Genomic DNA, 17,603 nt, shown 5'->3' on the forward strand with positions numbered 1-17,603 from the left:
AGTTGCAGATTTCCATTCCTTCTCACTGTCATCTGACCATCTCTCCTGCCCCTCCCCTCACCTGATTCTGAATCCCCCTTCTCCCCATCCCCTTTCCCCCCAGTTCCCTCCCACCTATGAATATTTTATTCCCTTCTTCCCCTCCTGAGGACTGAACCCAGGGCCTTGGGCTTGCTAGGCAAGTGCTCTACCACTGAACTAAATCCCCAACCCCTTTTATTCCCTTCTTTAGGTGAGATTTAAGCATCCTCTCTTGGACCTTCCTCCTTCTTTTAGGCTACATTTCTTTAAATATGTTAGAATACATTTAAATCTTATTTAATTTGGGTGAGTGGAGAAGGGTAGGCAGGGTACATTTGTGCCACAGCATAGCCCACAGAGGTCAGAGGACAGACTGTAGGGGGTCAGTTCTTTCGGTTCACCTTGTGGGTCCTGAAAGTGGCAGGCTTGGTGGCAAGCTGTTGCCTTCTGAGCCGTGTCCCAAGCTCAGGGGGCCATGTGTATTTCAAGCTCTCAGCAGATATGCGGCTTAAGGGTATATAAAGCGACTTTAGGATCCTACACTTGCATTTTTAATAGCACAACGCTTGTATCCGTGAAATTACAGGATGTGGTACTTAGCTGTCTTTCAGCATAATAGTTGTGAAGGTGGGGACAGACTGAACGGCAGTGAGCAATGGAATGGCCATCTCTCTCACTGCCTATCATCTGAAGTTTGACAATCCTAGAGTTGTTGGCTGTGTTGTTTTAATAGAAATATCAACTCCTGATCCTCCCCACACCCCCATTAGAAAGTTAGTCCCCCAGCAGGGTTCACTTAACAAACATTGTTACCATCGTATCCAAATGAAATACTTTAGCTTTTCTGGTGTATAGAAGACAGTTTGTAACTCCCATCCCTTCCTCTCCTTTTCCAAACCTCCTGTGCACAGTCATTTTTATTTACTTCTCCAGTATCTTTTAGCTGAAGAGGTACCGCACGGGATTATTCCGCTTCTCTGGGTCCCTTCAAGGGCTATGGCTGGCATTCAAGACAATGTGGCTTACAAGGATGACTTTCTGTAAAATTCAAAGGAACAAAACCACCATCACCTTCAATTCTCCTCTGTTATATAACTGTCTGTCTGAGAGGCGATGTAAGGTGTTCGTATGCAGTTTTCAGATAGAGTCAAAGGAAGCTGGGGATGCATTAGAGTTATGTTTAGAAGGATTTGGTTATGACGTTTATGGTTCTGTGTAAGTAGATCGCTGACGGGTGTTCTGACATGGGAATAGATCCCAGGAAGTGTCCCTCTGTCTACTGCGAGGAATCGCCTACCTCACGACACAGGTGACGTGTTGGGCCATCGATTGTGTCACTAAGTGGACATGACACATTTTACATGTCACCAGAAAACACATCTAACAGAGGAAATAATAAAGGCTTAAGTAGGTAAAGTCAAATATAGTACGGAAAACTATTTCAAGTCTCAAAAATGTAAACTCGTAAATGGAAAACCGAGTCTTGCTGACTTCTGATTAAAAGTAAAATTTTCGGGGCTGGGGATTTAGCACAGTGGTAGAGCGCTTACCTAGGAAGCGCAAGGCCCTGGGTTCGGTCCCCAGCTCCGAAAAAAAAAAAAAGAACCAAAAAAAAAAAAAAAAAAAAAAGTAAAATTTTCTCCTAATATCAATACATTCAACAACGTAGTAAACAGAGCTATAATATTATTCTGGTAAGGAATTGTCTACCATAACGATACTAAGAGTTTCAGTCGTGTGGAACACTAGCCAGCTACAATGCCAGTGAGAACAATGGACCTTGTACAACACCCGAAAATTTGAACCGTTTCTTCATTTTTTTCCCCCATAGATTGTCTTGGCAGTGTTATAAATACTGTGGCTACTGGGAAATTTTCTTGTATGGACCGATAACATTCCCATCTCTGCACCTCAATAAATCTTCTGGTTTCGCAGCTCCTTGTCTGGAGTCCTGTTATCTGTCTTCTTTCTTGGCTTTCACCCATTTGGTTGTTTTGCTAGGGGTGCCTCAAACTCTCCTCTGGTGTTTAGTACAAAGTCACAGAGGCGCTGAAGATGGTATTTTCTCCCAGAAATGACAAGTGTTTAATCTTCACGGCAGATTTCGCCTTTGGCCAAGGTTACCGCACTCACAGGAAAGTGAGGGGTTTAGCAGGAGGCTGTAAGACACATCAAGATGGCTTCTCATGCATCTTAACTGATGATTTTGTCAGAACTCAACTGGTATTCCAGACAGAGAAGTTCTTTGAAACTACACGTGTAGTTTATGTTTCTAAAGACAGGTAAATCTATTTATTTCCTCTGTCTTACAATAGAGTAGAATGTAAAAAAATACATACAAACAAATGAAGAGAATTAAAAAATCATTTTTTAACAGTTTGCTTTGGCAGTGTTATAAATATTGTGACTGGGGTTGGGGATTTAGCTCAGTGGTAGAGCGCTTGCCTAGCAAGCGCAAGGCCCTGGGTTCGGTCCCCAGCTCCGAAAAAAAGAAAAAAAAATATTGTGACTATGGGGAAATTTTCTTGTATGGACCAATTGTCCAATATATGTTGTTGAATATTATAGTGATATTAGAAGAAAATTTTACTTTTAATCAGATGTCAAAAAGACTCAGTTTTCCATCTACAAATAAATTGGTTCATAGAGCAGTGTGCAAAAACATAGTTGTATGTTCACTATGTGCGATAAAAATTCCAAAATTAAGAAGACAATAATTTATAATATAAATAACTTACTTAAAAGTACATTTATTATAAAAACCAAAATCTTATCATTGAAGAGGAAGAAACATTGAAGAAAAACTGGAGTTTTAAAGAAATGGAGAGATGTCATAGTCTCAGACAGAAGAAGCCACCATTTCTAGGATGATTCTTCTCCCAAAATGGGTCTGTAGACTTAACTCCTATCTTATCCTAGGATAGTATTTTACAGAAGTTAATGAGTTGTTCCTAAAATTTATATGGAGGTACCATGTCCCTAGTTCTATGGAGAAAGACGGAGAGTTTATTTCAGCTGACTTCACGATTAATTCTAAACCATGGTTACTAATCAGGATAATATGATAGTGACATAGGGTAAGCTTATCTGTTAGGGACATAGAAATGTTTAGTCTTCAATGTTAGCTTGGTGGGATTTAGACTCCCTTAGGAGACACATGTGTCATTGTGTCTGTGATGACATTTGCAGAGAGGTTTAACTGGGTGAAGGTCATCTTAGACATGTATGTCACCATTCCACGGGCAGGGACACCAGATTTAACTGAAGGGAAAGGAGGACCCTGATGGGAATCTTTTGACTTCCTGATCCTCTGAGCTCAGGCTGCTCCTCCCATCATGCCTTCCTCACCATGACAGACTGTCCCCTCAAATCACTAGTTAAGGTAAACCCTCCCTCCATTAGCTTGCTTCTTGCCAGGTACAGTGATGGGCAAACTATACACCCAGCTAGTGAATATTTGAGAGGTTGAGGTACTGTGTTGCAATTCCCAACTCTACCGCCACAAATGTGGCCAAGACAACATATAAACACATGGCTGTGTTTAATTAAACTCTATTTACAAGAAATGTAGTAGGCTGGATTTGGCCAGTAGAACATAAACAAACCCTACTATAGATCAAAGAAAGAGAACTGAAACTCCACAGACCCTCACATTCATGGTATATCCATTTTCAACAAAAGTGTCAAGGCATGAAAAGGGAACTTTTCCAAATGAGAATAATCAAGCAATGGATATTTATATGCAAAAAAACCCCAAATGAATAAAGAAACAAACTTGGTATTTTTCCTTTGCACTGGAAAAAGAGTGCAAAAGGAACCATGGGCTACAAAAATCCAAAAAACCAGCAAAACTCTAAAAAAGTGTGTAAGTAAATGTTCACATCTCTGTTTTAGTAAGGGATTTTGTGGGACAAGACACCAGAAGCACAAGCAATAAAACTAATGTTTTATTACCAAACTAATGTTTGGTAAGTTGAACTCATTCAAAATTTATAATTCATACAAAATTCGAGATCCAGAAAAATGAAAGGATAAACCAGAAACCAAGAGCAATATTTTGACTAATTACTAATTACTGACACCTGTATTGAATCTTCGATGAATGCTTAGTTAAAAAAATTAAGATACATTAATTTAAATTGAATAAGACTCAAAGAGATATTTTTTCTATAGAAAATGTGACTAGAATGACTAATAATTATGCATGAAAGGAATCAATATTAGTTATCAAGGAAATGTAAATTAGAGCCTCAGTAAGATGCTAGTGTACCCTTTCTAAGAATGGTTTTGGTAACAAAGACTTTAAAAATACCCGTGGTAAGGAAGTGGAAAGGAAGGCATTCACGCCCGCTGGTGGGATTGTAAAGTGGTCCAGCCCCTTTGGTAAACAGTTTGTCAATTTCTGTAAAAGTCAGACATAATTCAACCACCTGGTCTTTCTATGTGACTCCCAGATGCCTCGCCAAGAGAAATAAAAGGCAGCCTGCATCAGGACAGATAAATAAATGGTTGTGTCAGTTTTCTTTGCAAAAGCTTTAGCCTTGTGGTATTATTGACAAGCGATACCGCCGTATTCGATTTTGAAGAGAGAGTACAATAGCTCTTGGTGCTCTACGGCATAGATAAACCTCGAAAGTCAGATGCGTAAGAGCTTATATTGTGTGACCGCCTTTACGGGGGGAACGGTTAATTGTGACTGTCAGTTGGGTTGAGGTCAGAAACGCTTAGCAAATCAGTAAAGCACACAGTCTGGGTGTGTCTGAGACGGTGATTTTGGAGATGACTGGTACGTCGGACAGAAACTGCAGGGGACACCCCATCCCGAACGTAGAGGGCACCAGCATGGGGTGGCAGCCCAGATGCACATGGCACATGTCGTTCGGAGCGTGCGAGGGTGTCCACGCATCAGTTTTCTCGAGTGGATGTATCTATTACTGCCACCATCACCTGTAGATCTCAGTCTCTGACTTCTCCAGCTTCTCAGCGGGAACGCACATCATCCTTCTCTGGGAAACCTCCAGGCCCCGGGTCTCAGACCACTGTTGCACCATGGGTTCCTTGTTCTGAGGCTTCCGGTTTCTTGGACTGAGCATCTACTTGGTTTTCTACCACGGTGGAACTGTGCTGCCTTTGGTCGTGTGAGCCAGTCTCTTAAGTTTCTTCTTGTAATAATCCTGGTGGTTCTGCTTCTCTAGAGAGCTCTGCCTGGTAGAAGCATAACATCCAGAAAGGGCATGTTCAGAGAAAGAATGCTGACAGTTGGTCAGGGTCAGGCATGGGGACCGGGGTGGGGACAGGAAATAAAATTGAAGGGAAAAGTGATCATGCAGTTCAATAAATGTACTAAAAGTCAGGGTGTTGTCTGTTCAGTGATAGGTAGATCTTACGTCAACGAAGCTGTTAATTGTCTGGTTGTTTTCCTATGTAAGGTGTGTGCAGTAGTCAGTGGTCTGATGTGTATTTGGGGATTCGCTGGATTTCTTCCACTTTCCAGGGTGCTCCCCTAACAGTGGGGACCCTCATCCTCACGGGACTTGTTCTGTGATCTTAGCCAGCGTGGACCAAGTCATGAATGCCACGTTCAACTCACAGGAGAGTGAGGAAGTAGCAAGAGGCAGGGAAACGAACCTCCCTGTAAGTCCTGCATTAAGCTACGACTTATGTCGAATGGCATAGACTTTTAAACGTGGACTTTTCCCGGTGACCTGGGAGAGAGGTGATTAGTTTCCAGGAAGAGAAGGAAGGGTGCTGTGAGTGGGTGCTGGGAAGGTTGTTGGTGGGTGCTGGGAAGGTTGTTGGTGGGTGCTGGGAAGCCAGTGAGTGGGTGTTGGGATATCCAGCAAGAGCCCTTCGGGTCTTTTCCTCTAAAGGACAAACAGTTAACCATTCTGTGAAATACAGCTTGCATGTGTCGACAGTTTATGGAGAGCAAGGTATTTCTGAGGTTTGAATGATTCTGAGGATTCAAAATTACCCTTTGTTTTTACAACCACATGGTTTTGCCACTCAAATTTCTTCATAATAGGAAAAAATACCAGATTAAGTTTCATAATGATGAGGACCTGTTTATAGTCCTAGCACTTAGATAGAGGCAGGAGACTCACGAGTTTGAGGCTAGCCCAGGTTGCACATTGGAGACCCTGTCTCAATAAACCAAATAAATAAATATTCATCCCAAAGAAGTTGGGGCCAGGGATATGTGGGAATCTTGTGCAAGAAGGCTGTCGTTGGTAACAACAGAGTAGCTGTCACAAAACAAAATACGGTCCTCCACTGGAGGACAGGTCTGGAGCAGAGACATGTGTCTACAGCTCTGGTGCCTGTTGCCTAGAAGTGGGTGTCAGGGTGGCCGAGTGGTCAAAGGTGCCTGACTCAGTAGGAGTGCCTATTGCTTAGTGGTGAGGATAATGTTTCCTGAATATCATCAGAACCCACTGCCTGTGTATACAGGAACTGTAGAGAAAATTCCAGGCCTCAAGTGGCAGCCATCCGTGCAGCGATGACAGTTGCAGAAGTATGAAGACCTGTGAGGAATTCTCTTCACCTCTACTAGGATGAGAGTCTGTGGAGGATCCCATCTGCTGCAGACCTGCAATTCAATTTCATTTTTAACCGGTGTGCTCAAGGAACCATGCCTCACGAGGCAGGGGGAAATGTCTTTTGTATATTTCCCCCACTATAACCAAAAAGATTGTTCTTTGTAAGACTAATCGGATGAATGAAATTATTTCTGTAAGAAAGATTATCTTACTTCACTTTCCAAACATTAAGAAAACACAAGCAAACAACAATACCAACCAACCAGAGCTCCCAGGGACTAAACCACCACCCAAAGACTACACAAGGACAGACCCATAGCTTCAGCTGTGTATGTAGCAGAGGATGGCCTTGTTGGGCACCAATGGGAAGAGAAGCCCTTGGTCCTGCCAAGGCTGGACTCTGCAGTGTAGGGGAATGTCAGGGTTGGGAGGCGGGAATGGGGAGGTGGTTGGGGGAAAAAGGGGGATGGGGATGGGATAGGGAGCTTATGGACGGGAAACTGGGAAAGGGAATAACATTTGAAATGTAGATAAAAAATATCCATAAAAAATAAAAATTGAAAGAAAACCACAAGCAAATGTACATGTTTCAGAGTCCCTGAATTGGACTCTAAAACCTCCCTACTGATGTTCTCCTACCTCATCAAGCAAGAGGTAGATTTTCTTCCTCTGTTTAAACATACCCAGGGGTCAAGAACTCACCATCTCACAAAAGGTACAAGTTAACCTGCTAGGTGAGATGTGCCCAGTGCTGGTACAATACTGGTACGACTGTTTCTGGGATAACCAACCACTTTCTGATTGGATTAAGGGCCACTCCATGAGGAGAGAATGCAAAGTCTGGTACTGGAAACTCGTGGCTTGGACAGAGCATTGCACTTAGATGGGAACTTACCACTGCTGATGTTGTAGACAGAACAACCTATTTGATTGCTAGATGAACTTAGCTTCTTACCTTGTAATTTGCCCCTGTGAAACTGCCCCTGCTTTGTATCTGGAGGCATCTTCTTTCAACTGATGCCCTGCCTCCCTCCCCTGCATTTTCAATAATTAAAAATATTCTTCCCCGAAGACTTGGAAATGACACAGTTTTAAATATTCCTTCCACGAGCCAGTTGCACTTCTGCCAATAGCTGATATTGGTTAAAATGACTTTAACCAGCACAGAACGCAACGGAAAGCACGTTGGGTGTGATCTGACTCGGAAGCAAACCTATTATTGTCATGCAATCTAATCAGGGATCAATGGCAATCGAATTAGATTCTTAGCTCACTCGGAGTGCCAGTCAGCTAAAGTCCCTGTCTCATCAATGAGATTTATATTAAATCACACTTTTTTACATCTTCCACTTGTGCAGCTAGAGTTTTCAACTTGAAAGGATCCGACTGGCACTTATTCTAAGTGATTTTCATTGTTGAGGCTTTGGTCCAGTGTTCCCCGTAGCTGAGAATTTTTTTTGAATGCACCAAATAATTAGCTATTTTTCTAGTTTCATATTATTTGAAAGTTTAATACATTGTCCTTTTTTTTAATGAAGCATTGAGAGAGAGAGAGAGAGAGAGAGAGAGAGAGAGAGAGAGAGAGAGACCTGAACAGAGTCCTTCAGTACAAAACATCTGCCTTCCTTTTTTGTTTTTTGGTGAATGGGACCTGATTAGGCTGTTTCTAACAATTACAAACAGACCTCATTGTCTTTGAAATCCAATTCCCTTATAACACGATGCGTGAATGTACTCTAACCCACAGCAAATTCTATGGGTCAGCATTCTCTTTCTGTTTGAAACAATGCAGGGAATGAATTCTCATAATGAAAGTTCATAAAATACCCCTCAGTTGTACCTGCGACCCTTTCAACCCACCCTTCCTCTTACCTCTCCATGCAGGGAAGGCAGTACAAGACAGATGTTTATCCTTCTGGAGATTGTCAAGTATATGACATAATCTACCCCTTATTTCTTCCAAATGTGTATGGGAATTGTTCCACGATGATTTCCTCACGATGACTGCGATGGTTAATCTTCATTACCAGCTGGGGTGGGTTTGAAGTACCTAAGAATCTATTGGTGAGGGTGTTTTTATAGAGAGGTGTAGTGGTGGTGGGGCGACAGAGCCAATGGTGAGTGGTACCATCCTATGCACTGGAATGGCAGACTGAGTAAAACGGGAGAAAGAAGAAAGTGGGCTGATGGGTGAGCTCTCATTTTTCCTGACTTCAGATGCAGTGTGATCAGCTGTCTCATATTCCTGCCGCTGCACCTTCCCGGTCATGATGGTCTGTCCTTCTCATCATGAGCCAGATGAGCTTTTCCTTTCTTTGGTGGTGTTGTCAGGCATTTTGTTACAACAATGAGAATGGCGACTGAGACATTCACTGAATAGAATACCCAAGGCTCTCCCAGGTTTGTCCATATCCTCTTTAAAGTACTTAAAATAGTCCTTAGCTTGCCAAATTTGCCCCAGGCCCCTGCTGTGGACAGACATTTACATTGTTGCCAATGTTTCTATTTTTGGGAAATGGTGAGAAGCATTGTTTTTACATCTTCAGGTAAATAAAAACAACTCTGATGGTGCAGCTGGTAATAGCCTTGCTGAATTAAGAGTCACACACTTAAAAGCCAAGGACATTTTCTTCAATGTGTATGTATGATAGTTCTCTAGAGCCCAGCTCTTTATACAAACGGAATTAGTATCTTCTGCGCACTTGAAAGGGCAGAACAACCCAGGCTCCATCCAGACTCATTGAGTGAGAATTTGCTGTTGAGCCAGCTTCCCCAGTGACATGTAATTCTTTAATTTGATAAACAGCCTTCTCTGTACTTCTTTGCCTGCTCAAATAGGGCATTCCTCGTCTTTAAATATTGTGTTGTTCATTTCTTTTTATTTTAAAAGTACTGGTACTGTAGTGGCTATTCCTGGTTGTCAACTTGACTATATCTGGAATGAACTACAAATCCAGAATTGGAAGACTCACCTGTGATCCTAATCTTGAGGCTGGGAGATCAAGTTTTTGACCTGGATCTTGGCATGGAAATCTTGAGGCATAGTAGCTATAAATCCCAGGAGACTAAGGCAAGGAGATCTCCGAGTTCAAGGTCATCTGGGACAAAGCAAGTACCAGATCCACGCATGGTGGTACACACCTTTAATCTGGGACACACCTTCTGCTGGAGACCTACATAAGGACATTGGAAAAAGGAAGATGCTCTCTTCTTTGCCTGCTTGCCTTGTGGGATTGAGCCACTGCTAGATCCTTGGGCTTCCATTCACAGCTGCTGCTGACCATTGTTAGGGAATTGGACTACAGACTGTAAGTCATCAACAAATCCCCTTACTACGTAGAGACTTCCCATGAGTTCTGTGACTCTAGAGAACCCTGACTAAGACAGCTACACTATTACTCTAATACCATTTTCCACAGTATTTTCTTACTCACCCTTAAGTGCACGGGATGATAATTTACAGCATTTACCCTCATGAATTTGAAAATATTTTTTCATTTTACTAATATGTCTTTGACTTTCCAAGATTTCCTTTGAGGCATCTGAAGTCTATTTTGGAAAGTTCCTGGGCTGCTCCTTCTGTTTCCTGGGACATGATTTATCTGGGTTGGGAGATAGACATTTTATAGAACAGACCTATAGGTAATCCGGCAGACCGGTGCTTCTCAAGCTGTGGGTCATGACCACCTTAGTGTGTGGGGGGGAGTAGAATGACCCTTTCACAGGGGGGTCACTTAAGACCACCAGGAAATGCAGATGTTTAAATTATAGTTCACAACAGTAGCAAAATGATAGTTATGAAGTTGCCATGAAAATGATTTCATGGCTGGGGGTCACCACCACACTAGGAACTGTGCAAAAGGGCTGCAGCATTAGGAAGGCGGAGAATGGTCCTTGTAGACCAACAAGAGGATATCTGAGATGTCTGTGTTCTGCTTCTGTGCACCGCTGCTCGCAGGGAGACTCTAAGAGATGACGATAGATACCACGCTTTAGTTTCGTTGGTGGGTTCTGGCTGGAGGTAGGGGAGGAACTCAGAGCTGCCGTTGCTCCCAGCTTATTGCCTTTCTGACTGTGAATACACCATCTTTTGAGCCAGTCTTTGATTTTTGTGCCATTCAAGGTTTATTCATCGCCTGCTGCAGACCATGCTTTCCATAGGTGAGTTGGCTTAGCCCTCAAAGCCTCTCTCTCTCTGCACGTATACACGGCCATTTTCCAGAATGGAAATCTGAGAACCAAATAAACAATGGTAAATGGTGAAAAATGCCTCCTCGATATTCTCTCTCTCTCTCTCTCTCTCTCTCTCTCTCTCTCTCTCTGTCTATCGAATTTGACATTATGTGAGGAATTTACTTGAGAGATTGGGAAGTTGAGCGGGGCTCGAGGGAATAACCACATTTCCATATGCTGTCCCTGCAGAGAACCTAGGGGCTTTTGACGAGCATAGAAGCAAGTGATGGCTTGAGTAGTTTTATAAATTACTTCAATTGGAAGTGTTTAATAGCACTTGGATACGTTGTTAAAGACAATGTAATAAAAAGGCTGTACTGGCTGGTTTTGTGTGTCAACTTGACACAAGCTGGAATTATCACAGAGAAAGGAGCCTCCCTTGAGGAATTGCCTCCATGAGATCCAGCTGTAAAGCATTTTCTTGATGTGATCAAGAAGAGAGGGCCCAGCCCATTGTGGGTGGTGCCATTCCTGGGCTGGTAGTTCTGAGTTCTATAAGAAAGCAGTCTGAGAAAACTAGGGGAAGCAAGACACTAAGCAGCACCCCTCTATGGTCTCTGTATCAATTCCTGCCTCCACGTTCCTGCTTTGTATGAGTTCCTGTCCTGACTTCCTTTGGTGATGAACAGCAATGTGGAAGCATAAGCTAAGTAAACCCTTTTCTCCCCAACTTGCTTCTTGGTCATGATGTTTTGTGCAGGAACACAAACCTTGACTAAAACAAATTGGTACTGGGAGTGGGGTATTCCTGTGATAGCCTGACCATATTTTTGGGAGGACTGTGGATGGATTTTGGAATTTTAAGCTAGAAGAGCCATTAGGATGTTAAGAACTCTGCAGGGTGTTCTGTAGGAGCTTGGAAGACAATGTTGAGAACAGTGCAAATGATGCAGGCCTGGCTCGTGAAATTTCAGAGGGAAGATTAAAGACTCTTTATCAGGGCCATTGCTGTTTTGATTCTGTGGTTTTGCTTAGCTGGGGGCTGATGAATCAGCTGTGGTTAACAAGGTACCACAACTACAAAGTCAAAACCTTTGCATTACTGGGACAATTGATGCTGGTCAGCTGGAGCTAAGAAATTAGCGGTGATTAAGAAGAGACTGCATCACTAAAGTGAAATCTTCTGGGATTTGTTTACCGAGAGCACAGAGAAACTGTGTTCTAGAGGCAGCCTCGGTTATACCTCGTGCTGCAGCCAGACTTGGTAATGTGTAAGAATCACCCAGGTGGTACTGAGTTTGAAGGCAGGAAAGGGTCATGAAGAGAAGCTGAGGCTGGGCACTGTGAGAGGCGAGGAGAGGCGATTGGTGAAGGCAGCCTCAGAGGCAGTTCAGGCCCAGGACTGAAGGAGTCATGCAGAGAAGTTGAGGCTTAGCACCATGAAAAGAGCCTATGAGAGGCTGTTGTGAAAGTGCAGTCTGGTTGCAGCAGAAGAGAGCAGTGTTTTGGAGATGCCAGTGCCATGAGATGACCGCCAAGAACAGCAGCAGCAGTGGAGAACAGGCAGCTGGAGCCTAGAAGACAAGGTGTGTGCTACAAAGGGCAGAGCTGGAGAAGTGACCCAAGCCCTTGGAGGAGCCTAGAAGGTTGTGAGTGGATCCCAGACACTGTAAGGTTAGTTTGATTTTGCTTTTGATTATGACTGTGCCCTGATATTTTCCCCTCTTGAAGTAAGAAAGTATTTTAGTAGAGTCCACAGTTAAGAGACTTTGAATTGTAGAAAGACTTTGAATTTCAAAAGAGATTGGATATTTTAAAGCGATTGAAAATCTAATATGTAAGAATCTGTAAAGACTGTGGGACTTTGAAAGTTATTTAGAGCTTGGGGAAGGGTTGAGGCTCAATGGTGATGCATTTGTTTGTCAATTTGACAAGGGGTCATCTGTGCTTGCTGGTTTTGTGAAGTTATCACAGAGAAAGGAGTCTCCCTTGAGGAAATCCCTCCATGAGATCCAGCTGTAAGGCATTTTCTCAATTAGTGATCAAGGAGGGAGGACCCAGCCCATTGTGGGTGGTGCCCTCCCTGGGCTGGTGGTCTTGGGTTCTTTAAGAAAGCAAGCTGAGCAAGCCAGGAGGAGTAAGCCAGTAAGTAACATCCCTCCAAGGCCTCTGCATCAGCTCCTGCTTCCTGACCTGCTTGAGTTCCAGTCCTGACTTCCTTTGGTGATGAACAGCAATGTGGAAGTGTAAGCTGAATAAACCCTTTCCTCCCCAACTTGCTTCTTGGTCATGATGTTTTGTGCAGGAATAGCAACCCTGACTAAGATATCAAATAAAAGCTTGGTTTTCATACATGTGCAAAAGAGCTAAGGAATTGAGACAATCCCAGTGATGATTCTAAGTAACTGTTAGGGAATTTAACTCATCAGCTAGTAGGGGAAGGAGTATGATTGTATACCTATTCCAAGAAGACTTTCCAAAGAGGAAGCAGGTGTAGGCCATGATAGAAGTTCATAAAAAGTTACAAACCTGCCTATTTCTCAAGAATGAAGAGAGAAGTTAAGTGTCACTCCAGCAGACAGATTCTATCTGTAGATCGATTGCTAGAAGTTGTTATGGAGTCTGTAGAATTGTAGAATAACCTAAAAGGCAGTGGAAGGTGTCCCTCAAACCACATAACGCAGAAGGGGGGAGCCATAAGAAAGCAGCCATTTCACTGAAGATAACCGGGAGGCCTTTGGTCTGGTTCAATGTCTTCTCCTGTGTTTTTCCTTTGTAGAGAATATAAAGCCAAGATGAAGGGACACACTTCTCTGGAATCCTTACTTGAAATTGTCCCCATGTCTTAGTTCTTTTGTTGAATGCAGAGGTCACCTTTTGAGATTCAATTTCAACCATTCTACATAGACTAAACGACACACTACTCCTCTTTTGGGTGATATGAACATAGGTGTACAACGGTCACTGAGCTTAAATCTGCCTTAGAAGGTGTGTCTTCTGTGGGAGGTTTGATGACACATACTGGATGGGAGGGTGACTAACACCCAGGAGTGGGTGTCAAGAGATAGATGCAGGGGTGCTGGTTCATCTTGAGTGCCAACTCAGTGGGATTGAGTATCTGGAAAATGCATGTCTGGGGGTTGGGGATTTAGCTCAGTGGTAGAGCACTTGCCTAGCAAGCGCAAGGCCCTGGGTTCGGTGCCCAGCTCCGAAAAAAAAAAATGCATGTCTGGTATGTCTATGAAGGCGTTTCCAGAGAGATTTAACTGACAAGGGTGGAGTTATCCTACCTTTGGGTAGCACCACCCCCTGGGCGTGGCTTCCAGACCGAAGTCGGGGTGTGGGGGTGAACAACCAATGGGTTCGGGCATTCATCTCTCTCAGCTTCCTGACTGAGGATGTGATATGACCTGCTACCTCACACTCCTACCATCATGCCTCCTGAAATGATGGCCTTTCCTAGGGTCAACAAATTTGTGTCTTTCCCTAGAAGCCATTGATTTTTTTTTTTTCCTTTCCTCTTTTGATTGTCTGATAGAAACAGTGCCTTGAACTTGGCCTTGAACTTTCTTCATTCATTCCTGTTTTGTTTTTTCCATCTTCAGGTTCCAAATTCCTCTCTTCCTCAGCTCACAATCACAAAGGAACTGTTCAAGGAACTCAGATCAAAGCCCTTACTCTTCAGGTGATTCACACCCTCAGACTCTTCTGCCACTGCTAACAAATCAGCCAGGGCTTCCACTGCCTTAAAGGACAGGGCTCAATTAGAGCAGTGAGCTACTTAGCACTAAATGTGCTAAAGGGACCTCCTCCCTGTACTTCACATTTGGTGCTTGGAAAAGGGGAGTGGAGGGGAGTTGAATACCCAAGGCATGTGCAAGGTTCTCCTCAAGTCTCTGAAATCAATTAGAATCACCGAGGGTAACTTGCAGAACTATTCTTAAATATGAAAATTGCCATAACAGAAATCATGGATCCAGAGAAAAGAATTGAATAAGCTTTGGCTTTTAAGCTGATCCGAGATATAAAACTGATTGTATTCTGTCTGGGGAGCTGTAATTTTAGCTCCCGTTGTCTTTGATTTTTATTTTGTTTTGTTTTTAAAGCAAGATTTCTTAAGACAAACGCTTCCTTTAAAGGCATGCTTAAATTATGTTTACCATTAATTTAAACCCATGGGCCACAGGAAGCTTTGTTCAAAACGGTGGGAGGCCTGAGCTGCCATTCTGCAGGGTTTAAAAGCCACAGTTCTTGGAGCCATCACCCTTATTTCCTCTCCGTGCCTGGTTAAAGTGACTTCCCATTTGCAGGGAACTGATCGTGTTTGCCTGTTTGCAGGAGGATGCAGTTGTCTCACTCCCAGAAAGCTGTGTGCAGCGCATCAGGATAGGCTCAGCCGCAGTTCACTATCCTTTCCTCTTTGTTCTCACTCGTTCCACGTAAAACTCTGGGGAAAGCATTTGCGTGTGCAGGGGAGCGCACACATGTGAGGCGAGAGGGTGTGCGTGATTTTTCTTAGATACCTTTGTGTTTGAGACAGTCTCCCATTGGCTTGGAATGTCACCAAATGTGCTAGGTTAGCTGGCCAGTGAGCTCCAGGACCTGCCAGTCTCTCTCTCTCCCATCATTACTTCACTGGGATTGTAAATGTGCACTGCACCCAGCTTTTTATGTGGCTTCTGGGGATTTGAACTCAGGCCCTTGTGTTTGCAAGGCAAGTGCTTTACCAACTGAGCTATCTCCCTGGTCTTGGGTCCTTTCTCTATTTCCTCCCTCCCTCCCCTCCCTTCCTTCCTTCCTTTCTTTCCTTCCTTCCTTTTCTTCTTTTTTCTTCTTCCTCTTCCTCCTCTTCTTCCTCCTCCTCCTCCTCCTCCTCCTCCTCCTCTTCTTCTTCTTCCTCCTCCTCCTCTCTGTTTCTCTGCCTCTCTGTCTCTGTCTCTGTCTCTGTCTCTGTCTCTCTGTTCCCTTTCCTGCCCCTTCTGACCCTCTTTCCTCTCCTTTTTCTTTCTTCCCATTTTTTTCTCTTCCCTTTCCCTCCCTTCCCCTCCCACCCTCTCTCCCTCCCATCCTTCCTCCTTCCCTTCCTCTCTTCCAATGGGGACAGCCTCTTAGCCTAGGCTGACCTCGAACTTCCGCTCTTCCTGCTTCTGTATGTTAGGATGCATAGGCTGTGCTACTATGGCCTACCTTCAAAGTGCTGTGTGCTCGGCAACTGCTGGACTCCAGTCACAGACAATTGCATTGCCTTAATGCAGGCTAACCAGAGCCCCAGCTCAGGTCAATGTGGAGTCTTGAGTCAAACCATCTGGGCTCAGAGGGCAGCTGTGCTTTACGAGCTACAAGACCCAGAACACAAGCTACTTTATTGCCTGCCTCTTCTCAGTTCCCACCTCTGGAAAGCAGAGGCGGCGCTAGCCCCCACGCTAAAGAGTAAAGAGACTCAGAGTGCTCACTTCCATATGACGCTTGGGATACGGCTTCTCCTTCAGCACAGATTGGATAAGTACACTTTGAGTTTAATAACTAAAGGCATGCTCTTCGATGTGAAAACTGGAAGAAAAAAGTAATGTCCACCAGTAAGAAGCTGGTACAATAAAATACACACACTCATAGGGGAGAATTGGAAGCGACAACACAAATGGAGGTAGATGGAGAGATGGCTCAGCGGTTAGAGTATATACTGCTCTTGTGGAGGAGTAGAGTTTGGTTCCTAGCACCCATCTTGGCTGACTCACAACCATCTGTAATCCCCCTCCAGGGGATCAAATCCTCTTCTGGCCTCCGTAGACACCTGCACTCATGCATACATACTCACACACCAATATACACAGAAACATAACTTTTTTTTTTTTTTTTTTGAGCTGAGGACCAAACCCAGGGCCTTGCGCTTGCTAGGCAAGCGCTCTACCACTGAGCTAAATCCCCAACCCCGAAACATAACTTTTAATGGGAGAATTTCCTCTATCTGATATGAGAAGACGTTGAAGAAACTGTACACACACACACCTTTTGCTCATAGAAGACAAAGTCTAGGTTACTCTCCACAGCGGTCCCCACGGAGAACTGGGAGCTCAAATGGCATCCTTTGTAGTAGACACACCTTAATGCTACTGAAAGTTTTCATCTGTGTCATGTTTTTCCAATTAACTACCCAGTTAACTGTGCTTTTGTGAGGGTCAGAAAAGGACAATTGAAAAAGACAAAAGACATGCCTTCATTTTTATCTCACAAGAAGGGACTCTGAAGTATCTTTCTCAGTGGATACCATATCTGTGGGAGTCTTTTGGGGGGGAGGGAGTGGGGACTCAGGACTCATCAGCTAGTATCATCTCTACGGTATAATTGGGACCAGTACACATGCAGTAAAACTGTTACGCACAGCTATGACGTCAGGTACGCTCCACTCCTTATCCCTGCTCCGCAGCCTCTGTGCAGCACTGACGGGGGTGGGTCACTGTAAGACACTTCAGTAGGAGAGGGAAAGCAGGTCTCACATTGCACCAAGAAAACACAGAGGACTAAGGATTCTTTCTAACCTCTTGGCCTCTTGGACCAGTAGTTGCCTTGGATGTAATGCATGTTAACTCACTGTGAGTCACATGATCACCAAGATTCACCACTCCTTAGACTGTAAGCCACTATGGCTGGGACTATAACAGGAAATTATTGTGCATGGAAAGCAAAGGAGTTGGAGTCCAGGTAGCAGCAGCAGCGACCATGGTTTCAGAGATGCCAGCAGTAGGGAAAGATGTATACTTGTTTGAAATCAGAGTTGATTCTGGCCCCGACACTATTAAATGTTCACTCTGGGAGTTGTTCCCATCCCTGACTCTGCAATAAGAGGCTAGCAGACACACACACATCTGCTAG

General features: G+C 43.8%; 1 long non-coding RNA gene across 1 annotated transcript; it reads right to left on the reverse strand.

Moving 5' to 3' along the window:
* Nucleotides 1-2,757: 2,757 nt before the first annotated feature.
* On the reverse strand, nucleotides 2,758-9,894 carry LOC148000047 (uncharacterized). The gene is made up of 3 exons (XR_015641521.1): nucleotides 8,433-9,894; nucleotides 6,457-6,610; nucleotides 2,758-5,226 (listed from the first exon to the last, which is right to left on the reverse strand). It is a non-coding gene; the product is annotated as an uncharacterized LOC148000047 (long non-coding RNA).
* Between the last annotated feature and the right edge of the window lie 7,709 nt (nucleotides 9,895-17,603).

Source organism: Rattus norvegicus, chromosome 17 (genome assembly GCF_021556685.1).
Source record: "Rattus norvegicus strain SHRSP/BbbUtx chromosome 17, alternate assembly SHRSP_T2T, whole genome shotgun sequence".
Lineage (NCBI taxonomy): Eukaryota > Metazoa > Chordata > Mammalia > Rodentia > Muridae > Rattus > Rattus norvegicus.